We start from the raw sequence: 6,000 nt of genomic DNA, 5'->3' as shown, positions 1-6,000 counted from the left end.
GGCACAATCGAGATTAGAAACAAGTTGCCGGCTGCACCGACCACGCGGTTCCACCGGCAATTTGTTTCTAATCTCTACAGTCAGCGGCACCAACCGCATGGTTGCCTGAAGTTCCGTGGCAATTCTGTCGCTCTGGTGTAGGAGCAGAGAGCGCGGTTTGTACACTGATGCTGGGGCAATGGGATGGACGGACAAGAAAGTTCAGGGTTCCAGTGAAAGAATACTTCAGACTGTAAACCAAGGGTCTGTCAGAACAGAGAGGCCACAGACTCCATAATGATAATAATAATAACAGACCCATTGATGGACAGCTTTTAAAACTTTTAAAAAAGTAAATCTATAATGTTAGCACCACTGGGTTTAGAAAAAGAGGAAAAAAATGAAGATAGACTGGAATGAAAGATGCCAAAGATTTTAATGCTGGTTATCTTTGAGTTGCAAGAATACACGTTTTATTTCTAAAAACTAATAACTAATGCAGCAAAAGCAAACAATAAAGGAAGTTTACAAACATGCTAACAACAGTCATCCTGTTAAAAAAGAAACAACAGGTCCCAAATGGAGTCACTTGTGCTCAGCCCCACATAAGTAAACTGAGACTTAATACGTAACCTAACTGTAACTTCAGCCTCTCCCAGGAATGTCATGACCTTCAACCAGTCAGTTTGCAATTACCTGGTAAGCACTAGTGGGGTAATCTGCCTGATAAACCCCTGCTTTCCCCAACAGGAAGCTGACCTTACCTGAAACAACCCACTCTTTGCTACAATAACTTTCTTGCCCTGCCTCACTCTGCCTATAAGTCTTCCTTGGAGCCCCCTTCTTTCTGTTAAGATAGATGATTGAATAATTCATGACTGATTCATGAATAATTAAATAAAGCCAATTAGATCTTTACTCGGTTGAATCTTGTTTTTTAACAATCCTAAGACTGGCAGGAATAGAAGTAAATTTCACCTTTTGGTCTTTACTTTCCAAATTTTTGTTATGGAGTTAAATTACTTTTATAATAATAATTTCCTAAAGAATTTTAAATGTTTCTAATGCCCAATGCAGAGTTACTTTTAGTTTTGGGAGAAACTGGGGCTTCAACAAAACTGCTACATTCTAACACTACAGATTTCACAATTACTGGTGTTTTAAAAGTCTTATTTGCAGTATTAGTTACATCACAATAAAAGGTCACTCTCTGCTTTGCCCTCTACTTTATCTCATCAAACTTTGATCTGCTCAGATTTTCTCCTTTGACCTGGTTAAAAAAAAAGTCACAAACATTCCAGAATTTCACTTGGCAATGATTCCAATCCTATAGATAAAAATAACATTGTGCACACCTGAATTTGGATACGTCCTTGCGATCTGTATTAGTGAACTGTACTCGTGTCATTGGCCCATCCCCATGCTTGCAACGGAGAAGAGAATGTATGATAAAATAAATAATAGTAAGATAAAAACGCATTTAAAAAGCCAGCGCTCACACCCCCATAGTTTATTACCCAGTTACTTTAGTACCAACTCTGCTCTGTGCTGTTGCTGTCAGGACCACCACTGGCCTGACATTAGGAGTGTAGACTCCACGGGAAATGGGGCAAAACAGCCAACTCCCAGGTCCTTTTTAGGCTTTTCAGCCACCTGCAGTTTACATGGGGTTGGTCATCGTCCAAGGCCTCTAGCAAGTCGCCAGCAGCTCCACTCCCTTGAGGAGTGTCTCAAGACTGCTGTCCCATGCTCAAACTCTCCACTCTCGGGCATAAAGTCCGAACTCCTGACCTGAAAAACAGGGCCTTTCATAATCACTTTTCAAGCCACTCACAGCCTCCCAAATGCATCCTTCCATTCCCATCCTTGGACCTTTGCACATGCTGGTCTCTGCCGGCAACGTCCTTCTTTCCATTCTACTGTGTGTCCAGCCAACGCCCACTCCTCCTCCAAGACCTCACTCCTGCACTACCTCCTCCGAAGTTCTTTCTGCATCCTTCCCTCCCTCCCAGGAGAAGGCTATCACTTGATCACTCTCGTCTATGAGTGCTGCACTGTGAGGACACCTCTGTTCCAGCCCCTATGTCTGCTGGCTCCAAGAGCACAGGGCTGACCTCTGTTCATCTCTGCATCCCTCTGCTTGGCCCAGCACGAGGCGAACAGAAGGTGCTCCACAATGTTCATGTACTGAAGGCTAAAGGCCAGGTCATGGGCCCCCTCCCTTTCTGGGAGGGTCACTGATGCCCCACAGAGAGGTCTCTGAAGAGAAAACCAGGTGAAGGGATCATGTTCTAATTCATTTATTCGAGATCAAGTGGTCACCTATTATGTGCTGTGGAGAGTATTTTTTAAATGATACTAACCTGGTACTCACTTTCAAGAAGCACAGAGTTGCAAAGAAAAGCTCTATTCAAAGCTATATTGCAAAGAAAAGTTTAATCAAAGCAGGTGGTATGACCAATTGTCAAGTCTGGAAGAAAATACACATCTGAGAAAGTAAGAAAGGCCAAGCTGGGACTCAATCCCAGATCTCTTACCAGCTGTAGGACTTCAGGCAAGTTACAGTTTCCCCAACTGTAAAGGTGATGAACACCGACCTCGTGTTGTACCTCTTCCCCTCCTTCCCTCTGCTCCTGCCACTCTGGCCTTCTTACTGTTCCTCAAACATTCAGGTCACTCCTGACATAGGAGCTTGACACCCTCTGGTTCCTCAACCTAGAACACTTCCCCCCAAATCTGAGTCATTCGGGTCTCCATGCAAATGCCACCTCCTCCGAGAAGAATTCCCTGACCACCTGCTTCAAAGAGTATCTCCACTCCCACGTCATCCTAATGCCCCTACCCTGATTCATGCACTTCACAGCACTCCTCAGCACCAGAAATAACACTATCTGTTTACTCTTTTTTTTTTTCTTCTGTATCTCCTTCTAGGATACAAATTCCTTGAAGGCAGGGTCTTAGTCTCAGCTGGATCCCCAGTGCTTAGAATGCCTGGCACATAGTAGATACAGGCACACCTCGGTTTATTACTCTTCACAGATAATACGTTTTTTAATAAATCAAAGGTTTGTGGCAACCCTGCATCGAGCAAGTCTATCAGCACCATTATTCCAACAGCGTCCGCTGACTTTGTGTCCCTGTGTCTCATTTTGGTAATTCTTACAATATTTCAAATTTTCTCATTATTATTCTATTTCTTATGGTGATCTGTGATCTTCGATGTTACTATTATAATTATATGGGGGCACCACAAACTGCCCCCATATAAGATGATGAACTTAGTTGATAAAATGTGTGTGTTGACTGCTCCACCAACCAGCAGTTCAGAGCAAGGGCCTAACTTTCTACAATTCTATGAAGCCTAAGAGAGGTGAGGAAGCCACGGAACAAAAGTTTGAAGCTAGCAGAGGTTGGTTCATGAAGTTGAAGGAAAGAAGCCGTCTCCATAACATAAAAGTGCAAAGCAAAGCAGCAAGTGCTGATGTAGAAGCTGCAGCACGTTGTCCACAAGATCTAGCCAAGATAATGAACAAAGGTGGCTACACTAAACCACAGAGTTTCAATGCAGACAAAACAGCCTTCTACTGGAAAATGCCATCTAGGACTTTTGCAAATAGAAATAAGTCAATGCCTGGCCTCAAAACTTCAAAGGACAGGCTGACTCTCTTGTTAGAGGCTAATGTAGCTGGTGATTTTAAGTTGAAGCCAGTGCCCTTCTGAAAATCCTAGGGCCTTTACGAATTATGCTAAATCTACCTGTGCTCTACAAATGAAACAAGGCCTACGTGACAGCACATCTGTCTACATGTTTTACTGAATATTTTAAGCCCACATTTGAGACATACTGCTCAGAAAAAAAGGATTCCTTTGGAAATATTACTGCTCATTGACAATGCACCTGGTCACCCAAGAGCTCTGATGAGCACGTATTGGGTTGGCTAAAAAGTTCATTCGTGTTTTCTGTAAGATGTTATGGAAAAACCCGAACGAACTTTTTGGCCAACCCAATACAAGGCGATTCATATTGTTTTCATGCCCGCTAACAAAAAAACCCATTCCACAGCTCATGGATCAAGGAGTCACTTCGACTTTCAAATCTTATTATTTAAGAAATATGTTTTTGTTTTTGGTTTTGGTTTTTTTTGCGGTACGCGGGCTTCTCACTGCTGTGGCCTCTCCCGTTGCGGAGCACAGGCTCCAGACGCACAGGCTCAGTGGCCATGGCTCACAGGCCCAGCTGCTCCGCAGCATGTGGGATCTTCCCGGACTGGGGCACGAACCCGCGTCCCCTGCATTGGCAGGCAGACTCTCAACCACTGTGCCACCAGGGAAGCCCAAGAAATACGTTTTGTAAAGCTATAGCTGCCATAGATAGTGACTCCTCTGATGGATCTGGGCAAAGTCAATTGAAAACCTGGAAAGGAGTCACCATTCTAGATGCCATTAAGAACATTCATGATTCATGGGAAGAGGTCAATGTATCAACATTAACAGGAGTTTGGAAGAAATTGATTCCAACCCTCATGACCTTGAGGGGTTCAAGTGGAGGAAATAACTGCAGATGTGGTGGAAAAGCAAGAGAACTAGAATTAGAAGTGTAGCCTGAAGAAGTAACTGAACTGCTGCAATCTCATGATAAACGTTCATCGTTGAGGAGTTGTTTCTTACGGATGAGCAAAAAAGTGGTTTGCTCATACATGGAATGTACTCTTGGTGAAGATGCTGTGAAGATTGTCGAAATGATAAAAAAAGATTCAGAATATTACATAAACTTTACCAAACTAGTTGATAAAACAGTGGCAGGGTTTGAGAGGATTGACTCCCATTATGAAAGAAGTTCTACCGCGGGTAAAATGCTATCAAACAGCATTGCGGGCTTCCCTGGTGGCGCAGTGGTTAAGAATCTGCCTGCCAATGCAGGGGACATGGGTTCGAGCCCTGGTCCGGGAAGATCCCACGTGCTGCAGAGCAACCAAGCCCGTGTGCTGCAACTACTGAGTCTGCGTGCCACAACTACTGAAGCCCGTGTGCCTAGAGCCCGTGCTCCAAAACAAGAGAAGCCACTGAAACGATAAGCCCACGCACTGCAACAAAGTGTAGTCTCCTGCTCACCACAACTAGAGAAGGCCTGTGAGCAGCAACGAAGACCTGACGCAGCCAAAAATAAATAAATAAATAAATAGAATTTATAAAGAAAAAAAACAGCATTGCATGCTACAGAGAAATCATTCACGAAAGGAAGAGTCAATCGATGTGGCAAACTTTTTTTTTTTTTAAGATTTTTTTGATGTGGACCATTTTAAAGTCTTTACTGAATTTGTTACAACATTACTTCTGTTTCATGTTTTTTGGTCGCGAGGCATGTAGGATCTTAGCTCCCCGACCAGGGATTGAACCCACACCCCCTGCATTGGAAGGCAAAGTCTTAACCACTGGACCGCAGGGAAGTCCCAATGTGGCAAACTTCACTGCTGTCTTATTTTAAGAAATTGCAGCAGTCACCCCTACCTTCAGCAACCATCACGTGATCAGTCAGCAGCCATCCACAATGAGGTACTGACCGAAGGTGAGGGGGTGGGGTGAGGTGGGGGATGGGGGGAGTCAGTATATATACGATTTTAGTGAAGGGGAGATGCATGCAATCAAGCATACCTTTTGGCAGAAGGTTGCTGCTAGTCACGAGGAGCAGAGGTCTCCATTAATGATTTTAGTGCTTTTCTAGATTTGAGCAGATACAAGAAATTGGGCTCATAAAATCTCTTGAAAATATCTAACTATCTGAAGGCCTGTTCCGCCAGTTTTTCCCAAAGCACAGAGTACCTCATTCCTGATCTCCTGCCTCGGCCCTTAACTCCTTTCAGGGTGTGCTGAAGGTCAGTAACTGCAGTGGTCAGTGACTTCATTCTTGTAGAACCACGTGGTGAGTGACAATTCTTAGTTGGTAGTGGCAAGACCCACCACTGGCAAAAAGATTACAACTCACTGAAGGCTCAGATGATGGTTAGCATTTTTTAGCAATAA

Source organism: Phocoena phocoena, chromosome 18, assembly GCF_963924675.1.
Source record: "Phocoena phocoena chromosome 18, mPhoPho1.1, whole genome shotgun sequence".
NCBI lineage: Eukaryota > Metazoa > Chordata > Mammalia > Artiodactyla > Phocoenidae > Phocoena > Phocoena phocoena.
Note: the sequence above shows the minus strand (reverse complement) of the source record.